We start from the raw sequence: 10381 nt of genomic DNA, 5'->3' as shown, positions 1-10381 counted from the left end.
TCACTCAGACCTGCAGTGCAACTGCGGCTAGATTTTCTATGAAAGGCAGAATTTAGCAAGTCCCACTCCTTATGGGACCGGTCCTGTTCTGGCCACAAGCCCACGAGAGCCTGCAAGCCCCGGGGGAAAAGCAGCACTGGAGCTGGGCTGCAGCCAGAAGCAATGCAGCTGAGACTTTCTGGGTCTGGGAATTTGATGGCAAGCTGCCACTGCCACAGTCTGCATGGGAGGAAGCTGGTGGGTGAGTGTTCACTGCTGCAGTCTGGGCTTTCCCTAAGCACAAAGAGTTTTTCTTCAAAGCCTCTACAAGAGGCAGGAGAGCTCACATCCTCCAAGGGAGCAGGCTGCTGTACCAGAGAGAAGAGAGATGCCCTCCCTCCCCTGTGAGCACGGGACAGGCCAGATCCTCATGCAAGAGCCATGTGCTCTGTTGTTCCCCCTGTACCACAGTGCCATTACATCCACGTGTCCCTAAACCATCTCTGGGGACATCTCTTGGCAATCTTCCTGGGACAGCCTGCCTTCTCCATTCTCTGCTGTCCATAGCAAGGGTGAAGGAAATGCACATCCAGCTTTTATGCTGTTGACACACGGTCCTGGTGTGAGAGTGACACTTTGCAGCCTGAAAATAACCATGCTTAGGAAACAGCAGCTTGACACACTGATGACAACAGGATAGAGCAGAGGTACACACACACACACAGAGACTACAGGATGAGAATGCTGTGTGCAGAACGAGGACCCTGAATCCAAACACAGGTGCTCATAAATCCAGTGTCTGACCTGGGGAGTTAATCCAGATCTACTTCATCAGAACCTGTCCCAGAGGTGTTAAACCCATGATGCAAAGGCTGTTTAGTGGAAAAGAGAAGGGAATACAACTGAATTAGAGTCCCACCCACCATCAGTTCTGTCTTGCATCTATTCAGTTCTAAGATCTTACATTTTTTATTGCTTAAAAGTGTTTGTTTAATCCATGGTACAACAGTGTATGAAAATGTACTGTTCAGGAAGAGAAAATACCCAGGGTTATAGCAAGACTATGCATTAATATACATTAATGACTTCAGTTAATTAGCCATATAAATTAATACTAATGTGATGCCCTTCCTTAATTATATTTATCAATTAATGAAGAAGCTTTTTAGTATTGCCATTTCACATTTCCATAAACTGGAGACAAAAGTTTCAGTAAAATTCCTTGAAAGTACAGAAGGGCTGTGCTCAAGCACTCCTGCCACCTCCTAAAATCCATCCCAGATGCATCTCTCCCTGAGCATCTTGCTTTGCACTTTTTCATTTCACCTGCACTTATTATTTATATGGAAAACCTCAGAGGTTCAGTTAGAAAGCCAGCCTGCATCGTGCCCAGCAGAAGCTGCCCAACCTGTGCCTGACCTGTACCCACTAAATTTATGTGTTCAAGGGGGGTGCCCAAACCGTTCAGGCAAAATTTCCCTGCAGCCTGGCCCGACTCCTTACACAGCACTGCAGTGTCCCAGCTGGAGATGTGCACACACCTGTGCAGGAGGAGAACTGGTGGCACCCCACATATCATCTCCATTGACACCTTCCCAGTTCCTGGTGGTGCTTGACTTCATATCCATCCTTTGCTTGATTTTTTTTTTTTTTAAGAGAAATAAAACACCCCCCATTCTCTGAAGGCAAAGGTGAACAGCCCATTGAAACAGACCTGTTTTCCTTTCTTGTACTCCTACTACCCAGAACCACACAGCAACAAAAAGATATGATTCAGTAAAGTTATTGAGTGCCAGGCCTTCACATTTGTCTTCCAGTGACTCTTAAGTCTTCCTTTTCTCTATTGAGTTCCATCTCATTGACTTCCTATAAACACTAATACAGAGCCAGGGGCCCACGGACATGCCTGGAATACAACGCACACCGCACAGGCACAGCCCTTGAGGCTGGGCTCAGGAACCCAGAGTGCAAGCTGATGGGATGGAGCTAGCAGAGCACTCAGGAACAGGAGCTTCCTCCTTTGCCCCTAAAGAAACCCCTGAGTGTTTCTTTTTTTTTTTTTTTTTTTTTTAAATCTTCTGATCAGAAGTTATAGGTGACTTTTCACCTTTTTTTAAAAATTTCCTTTCCTTATATTCTTGAAGGCGAAATCCCCATATATTTTCACAAAACTTCTGGAAGTGACCAAATCCTCTGCTCCACACCAGCCAGACAATGAAACCACCACGTAAGAAGACTGCACAACAGAGCCCCTGTTAATGCTCAACCACGTGCAGCATTCAAAGCGTGCCTCTAATTAATCACCAGCTAGCTGTCTTCCTCGGGCGGCATCTTCCATCTTGTTTGGGACACAATGAGCTTCCTCCCCCTTTGTAGTCCTACACGCTCCTCTTCCTGTTGGGCTTGATGACTGCCGGGCTCCCCTCCCATGCCAGCCTCCCACCCAGACATCCTCCCGTTCAAACATTAACCCGGGGCACTGAAAGGCTTTGCTGACTGCTCCATAAACAAGTGAGACAACTGCCATGTAGCTACCGGCCTGCCACAGCGCCCACTGCTCTGTACGATTTGCTGCAGGAAATATCCCAGTGGCTCATCTTCCTGCAGGCAGCCTGGGAGTCACTGCCCCTGCCATCTCTCAAGCCCATCAGTTTTGTCCTTTAATATTCTTTTAGCTGTGATGTTTCTGATGGACCACGGGAGAGGTCCTGTGCAGGATAACTCCTTGGGCTCATGCAGCACGCAGGCTGAGAAGCATAAACCTTCCTCCTCCTCTGTACCTGCAGCCTATTGCTTTGTGTAGCTTGCAAGAAGCTGAAACGCAGGCTGGCCCAGAAAAACTAAAACCCAGAACTCATACATAACCAAACTGAACCCCTTAGAAAGGTTAATCACAGGCCTCTAATTAAACTTCCTTTGAGATGTGGTTAGGAGGTAGAGTCCAGGCTGGTCGTGACCAAGGTGAATTTGGGGACTTGCTTGCTACCCAAAACCTCAGCTGAACTTCCCTGGAAGCTTGTCAGGAATCCTTTGACCCCCAGGCTGCACCAGGGCCTTATGCCTCCAAGAGCAGTCCCAGGCACGGCTGGGTCCAGACCTCCCCACCAGCACCATCTGAGCCCGGTGCTGAGCCAAACAGCAGCCTGGTGGGGAAGCAGCGCTGCTACCTGCGATTTTTCACACCTTCACAACCCACACCAGCTCCCACGCTCTCCTCTGCTTTCCAGACGCTCTTTGTGGGATAAAAAAGAATGTGATAAAGCATCTGATGATGCAGGTGGTACCATCTGCTCTCTCACCAGCTGCTGCTGCCACTTAACCATCTTTTTCTATCAAATATTGGAGAACCAAGGCGACCACATAGGAAGCAGCTTTCAGGGTAGTCCCAGCACAGGAGAGAGGTTCTCTTGTTAGGAACTCCTGGTCCTAGAGCCAGCAACAGCCATCCCTTTCCTATGAGCAAAGTCCTGGGTGTGCTCTAAAACTCAAAGAAATTTAACTGGTGTCCAGAGACTTCCGTGTGGCTCTACCCATAGGTTTGCTTCAGAGCTGAACACCAGGCTCCTGGTGCAGAGCACAGAGCTCTGTGCAATCCAGAGACCGGAGGAAATGAGACTTGTTCCACACACAAGGCTGGGAGACTGGTGCAAGTCTTAGGAGCATGCAGCCTACCAACAGAGGTAGCTGCAGAGGCTGCATGCAAGAGGAGGGCTGCAGCACTGTGGTTTTGCAGAATGCAGCTGTGACTACGCTACTAGATGAGAAGGGTCCAACCCCAGGCTCCACACTGTGCTCCCTCCCACCCTTGTAACATGCACTTAAGTGCTCAGACAGACAAAACCCTGTAGCATCCAGCGAAAGCCTGGGCACACTTAACTACAGCCTCCTTGAGCAGTGTCAAGACATTGTGTTAGTGAAGGCCACATCCAGCTGGAAGCATAACCCACTTCAGAAAGCATCCTCAGCTATTTCAGTTTGCTCTATATGACGGCTCAGTGGCATTGTCCTTCTGCAGAAGCAGGTTATTCACACCATACTCAACACTTGAATTTGTCATTGCAATGCAGTCTGATTTTGGTGTCAGATTTACTATGAAAGAAAAAAACAAAACAAGAAATTGAAAATGCAAGGCTACTAAAAACATTAAAATGGACAGTAAACCCTAGTCCTAAGATTTAGGAGCCCAGTAACATCACTGCACAGTTACTAAGAAAATCTGTGGTACACTGAAGTGCAGAAAATGAAATGGGTCTTGGGTTTTTGCTGCCTGTGTACCCAGGGTGTTTTAGATCAGCTGTAAGATCAGGACAGGGCTGGGTGGTGCAGTGGTGAATCGTTATTCAGGTAAGATACTGGATACTGATGATATCATGAGTCATTTGGTGGATATTTCAAACCAATCTGTTAAGAGCACATAGAAAAATTCCTCAGTAGAACAGCAGTGGCTGGACTGCACCAGGACATGCTCATGGGACAGTCATGGATCTTCCTCTGTTAATCAAATGGAGGAAAAGCAACAGTTTTCTCTCCTTGTTTGCATTTTTATCTTCATTTAAGAACAGCACAGCTTCCACCTCATCTCTGCCAGCAGCTCTACTGTTTCACCAACTCCTTCCCAGATGTGCTGGAAAACGGAGCTGAATTACAGAGAGCCCTCACAATAAAGGTTGAGCAAGCTTGCCATCCAGATTTCAAACACACAAGCATCTACCAAAAAACATGCTGTTAATGCATTCACTCAAAAACTGAACAAAAATATCTGGTAGGCTCAGAGAAAGGCTAGACGCTGCTCATGATAATTCACATTTTGGTTATTGGTTCCAAACAGCAGTGCTTGTAAGAGGACATGAGAGCAGCTTACACCGATCACCGTGCCACCAGCATCTCATCGCCAACAGCGCTGAGCAGGAGTAGCTCTGAACACCATGAAGTTAGAGATCCCTCCAGACTACCTCTGCAGTCTGGGGACTCCCTGAGGCAGAAGGAATCACTTCAATGATCATTTCTGGGCTTTTCTCCCATGCATTTTTCTCCTTGCACTCCAAAGCCTCCCAGCCTGCCACTGTGGTTGAGGAGCTGGGCTGGTCTCGCTGAAATCCCATGAGGACTGCTTGGCAGGAGCAGCGTGGTGCCAGGGAGAAGTGCTGCACTCGCTGGGATAGCAGCATTGCTCTGACAGCTCATCCTGCCCTCCTCACCTACAGTAAAACTCAGGGTTAAGACAGATCAATGGACAGCGTGTTTTATCTTTCCTTTAACAAACACCCCAACCAAAGGTAAAAGATCAGTTACATCTCCAGGCTAGAAAAATTGCCTTCGCTTTAAAACAAAGCCACAAAATTGTAACTCACTGCTGAATTTTATGTTCAAAGGCTTTTCTGTGAGAGGCGAAGTGTAACTAGATAGAAGTGAGTAACTAGACAAATGCCTTTCCTCTCCCCTCGCTGCCAGGCTGTCCCCTGGCAGGCTAGCTTGTCAGAGGGCTGTCTCTCTGGTGATGCCAGGCTGGCTTCTGGGGAGACAGCTTGGGAACAATCATTTTTAAAACCTCCCATTCCTCTGCTCATGCAGGGGGAAGTGGATGTCAGGTGAGCCCATGTGCTTAGGGAGATCGAGGTCTCAGCTGACCCCTTTCACCGTAACACCAAAAGCCAGCATGCACAGAGCACCAGGACCCCATCCTGCTCCCCTGCCACCAGAACGTGCTCAGAGCCCCACCACGCCGGCGGTCCCATGCCCAGGACCACACTTCCAGCTTCCTCTGTGTCTCAGACAGCCTCGCTGCCCCCGAGAGGCAGCTGAGCCTGCCCAGAGCACGGTGAGCAAGCAGCACCAGACATCCCGTAGGAAGTCTTGGTGCCCCTTGTTGCAGATTAGTGCATCGACCTGCAGATCTGCCTGACCCCAAAGCCCTGTCACACCTGCAAGGTGTGCCTCTGGCATCCAGACATCTTCAGAGTCTTCCCACCAATCATTTTCCAAAAGCAAGGAGACATTCTTCAGCGGCACCAACCCCCTCCTCAGAAGGGGAGCAGGGGAAGGATAGTACCTGGATTTATCACCTCCAGCAAACAGCTGCCAAATTCATCACTCAGGAGTTTGCCTGTGATATATTATTTAATAATATCTAGAAAATGCATTAAAAATGCAGGATCTTTTCCTTGCCAGGTGATTTTAATGTTATTGATTATTCTCTAAATCACTTATTGTGAGTTCGCTCTGACACATTTAGCTTTTGGGCAGAGGAACCCAGAGCAGCTTCTCGCACTTTGTATCCCCAATTTTTGCTCCAGCAGTTTGCAGCCGGCATAACCCAAACCCAGCAGGTAACACACCACCACGCGCCGCGCCACACGCTGCCCCGTGAGATGTGCCCTCCTAGCATCCTCGCCTGACGGGGCACAGAGCTTCGTGGCTCATCTGTTTTGACTGCAGAGGCAAACTGCAAGGCCAGCACTGACGCAACAGCCCCGCCATTGTCCAGCCACCCGCGCTTTCTCTCTCCCCCCTTTCCCCAAACAGCGGCTGCCTCCCGCTGCCTGCCCACGCAGGGCCTCCAGCCCTGCTGTTCTTTACATATGCACCTGGGCATCTCCATCCTGCCTGGTCGATGATTAACTTGTGGAGCTGCAGTTGTCAGCGCTGCGAGTTAGGGCTGTCTTGTAGCAAATAAGCAGGGAACAAGGGGAATGCTTTTACCCAGCAGCTTTCAATCAGCTCGGAGAAAGAAATGCTCACACCTCAAAGCAGGGCAAAATGCTGTGGGTTTATAAAGAAAAAGCCCAATGAACACTTCCCCTAAGTTTAAGGTCCAAGAAGCAAACCAGCACTGGAAAAGCCTGAAGCAAAGAGCCCTGTTACAGCCATTTATATCCCCAGGGGATGGGGCTACCTGCATCGAATTGCGTGCTCGGCTTATATGCCCTGGCAGCCTGAACGTCCTGTGGAAGCCAATTCCCAGCACTGAGAAACTTGGTGGCACTTTCTGCTGGTGCTGCTTAGCCAAATTAATGGCAGGGACGGGCTCTTCCAGCACCAAGGGGTTGCACTGTCAGCACAGTTTACTCACAGTGGTGGGGCTAAAGGAGAGCCTGAGAGCACCTCCAGGGCCCCTGTTTTTGGGATCTGCTGCAGGGAATGTCTCAGCTGCCCCAGCATGAGACCATGGGAATAACCTCAGCCCCCTGCTCAGAGGACAGGCCAGCTTCTCCCAGGAAGAAAACCTCCTCTGGCATTTCGTGTCCTCTCCCCAACCTAGGATTTTGCCCCAGGCCTGGGAACCAAAGTGACAAGCAACCCAAAGCAAACATTGCAGAGTCAGAGAAGGGGCTGAGGTGGATGCAAATCTGCAGAGCTCCTGGAGCTGGAGCTTTCTTGCTTCATAAGAACCAGCTCACCCATTATCTTGAGCTGATTCACTCTCCTCTGCACATCCCCTATCTCTGCTCATCTAGAAGCTATTGCCTCTCAGAAGCCTCCAGAGAAAAGCGTTAGACAAAACCTTAGATTTATCCTGAGAGATAATCTTCAGGAACCTTTTTTAATCCCTAGAGCACTTTGCAACAGAGCATGAGTGTTATACTGCTGCACATTTGGAGGCACAGGAATGGCAGGGCAAGGAGGGCTGGTCACTTGGGAAGGTCTACAGGTTATTTCAGTCTCATGCACAGCTCTTAAACCAGCACTGGTGAGGTCTGCACATTCAAGGGGCACACAGTAGTACTACAAATCAGCAATGCTTTCAGCCCAGAGCAACATTTTGTCCTTACACCCTCAGCATTTCTTCTGTCTGAGGTAAGTGAACCTGTTGAGTACCAGTGGCTGTTTTGGGAGATACCACGGGTCCCTCCCTGCAGCACCATACAACGGGGACACACTTCATATAACAACCCTGGAAAACTGCTTCCCTGGCTTTTGTGCAAGAGGCCAAACTGCAGCCAAGCGATGGGAGAGAACCTCCTGCAGCAAACACTTGCCAGCTCAATTGCCATGCACTCATCTCTGTCGCACAGGACCTGCGCCCATCTCTGGTAGCAGCTGCCCTGGGAAGCCACCCAGCAATCAGGGCAGTGTGGAGCTCATTACATCTCTGTGCCTGCCTGCAGGCCAGGGCACTGCACGGATCTCAGGTCAATGGGAGCTGCAGGGATCCTCTGCTTCTGGGGGAGAAATATGCAGGCTAAAAGCAACTTCAAAACCACATTTAACCTGAACTCTTATCTTTTATCCCTTTAAATATCCAAGCGGCTACTTTTGCAAGCATGAAGCCTGGACTCCAGCTACATTTATTTCCCTCTTTCATCCCAGCTGCAGCTCCTCAGAATTTATCTCTATGGTTAACTTCCCCTTTCATAATATTAGCACAGTTGAAGCACTTGCTTTCCTGTTGCAGGCAGTGATTATATAGCAAATTAACCACAAGCTGTTCAGTCCAAGTCCAGCAGTTGGAAAGATGCTCCTCTGAGTAATGGTTTGTGTAGTTGATGCTTTCATCTGTAATTTGCATTTGTAATAAATGCAGAAATAAAAAATGGGGCCCGTATTTTAAAAAATAGCCTGGGATGGCAGGGGCAGGCAGGCAAGGCAACTGGGGTGGGGGAGTCCCCTTGGGAGCTTGTAGGGCTGTGTCGCAGGGTGCCACGGCATCTCCTGCCCAGGGAGGGGGAACCCACGCACACGCCTCTCCTGCCTGCATTTGTAACTGCCACACGAGCCATGGCTTCCTGCCCAGCTGGATTTTACACAAGAGGCACAAAAAAATTGAAGCAGAACCTAGCGGTTTGGTATCAGCCATTCCCACCAGTAGGATGAGCTGTGCACTTGTGGGCCCACCCAGTGATGCAGGGTCACACCAGGCAGCCCAGCAGGCTGGCAAAGCCTTTCCCCTAGAAGAGCAAGACCCCAGAGACACCTGCAGAGGAACCAGGAGCTATGAGATGCTCACCAGGCTTCCTAAGCCCTGCTGACATGTCACCGTGTGCTTTGCCACTGTGGGGAACCTGACCCAGGGTGGCCACATCCAACAGCAGTGCTCAGAGCAGTGCAAGGCCAGGCAAATGGGTGGCTGCAGCTGAAAAGCACCCACATCCATCAGAGAGAGACTCCACTGGGATATTTATCCACCAGTTGGCAGAGGAGATGCACAAGTGCTCCTGACCACCAGAAAACGCCACACCCAGTGGGTTGCCCCCTGCACACCTCCCTCACAGGTCTAACAGGAGCATCTGCTCTCTCCTGATAGGCTCCTGAGGTGATTGGGGAAATCAGCCCACCCTGCACACTGGCTTCATGCCCCCTGCCTGTATTTATGACTTGTAGCAGCTGTGCCCTGCATTACCCATTTTGGGGCACTGCCTTTGGGAAAGGCAGCCCCTGCTAGGCGAAGATGGTTACAGCCTCACAGGAAGGCCTTTAACCCACCCATAAAGCCCCAAGCCTGGGGACAGAGCCGTGATCTCTCAGCTACGGACAGAAGGGAGAGCAGCAGGCGGACAGCCAGGAGCAGTTCCCCATTCCTGCACCATGCTCAGCCCCATGGTGGGATCGCCCCCACTGTTGGGGTGGATGTAGGCATGCAGCTCCTGGGCATCCACTGGGGTGGCTCCACTTCCCAGGAAGGACACAGTGGAGGAAGAAAAAGGTGTCTTTGACTTTTGTTCTACAAAAGAGACCATCTCTCAATTAAATAAGGTGGGAAGGACAGGAAAGCCAGCTTCTTAGTATTTTGAAATGTAACTTGCTACAATAAGGAACCAACTGAGAAGCTTCCTAATACTTCGGAGAGCCCAGCCTTTTAGAATTGATTTATCTGATGTCGGACCAACTTTATCTTTACTTCTGTGCAGCACTGAGCACACCTTTCAGCACTATACCAGAGTTATTTATGAATCACATCTACACATTTTATGGAGCTACTGAAAAATATATTAGCCTTCCTAGATGGGCAACCCCAGACAGACTGCTCTGTGCACGACTGAAGCCTCTCTTGCTGCCTCTTCCCACATGCATGCCATCCACACCAGCCTTTTTGCTGCATTCTGCATTGCTCCCTCAGAGTGCTGAGCTCTAAAGCAGGAAGGCCCATGCAGAGTGATCAGAAGACCAGACATGGCCTGTTTGCTTTTCTTTGTGTGCTTTCCACCTCTGTTCTAGGGTGTCTGGCCTGGTGAAGAAACCTCTTCCTATAGCGATGCTGAAAAGCAGCCAGCACAGGGACATGTTCTGCTGTCTCCTCCCACCCAGCTGCAACAGGGTGGCTTGGGATGCTGAAATAGTTCATCTTCCTGGCTCCCTCCATGGGAAACATGCCAGTCCTCAGGCTCCAAAGGCCCTGTAGCTTTTAAGAACTTGCCCATCCCAACCTAGATGCAAGTGGCTGAACTGAGCCTCCAGCTATAGAGAG

This window comes from Netta rufina, assembly GCF_964035555.1.
Source record: "Netta rufina genome assembly, chromosome: 16".
In the NCBI taxonomy this organism is placed as follows: Eukaryota; Metazoa; Chordata; class Aves; order Anseriformes; family Anatidae; genus Netta; species Netta rufina.
This window is presented reverse-complemented; position numbering follows the sequence as displayed.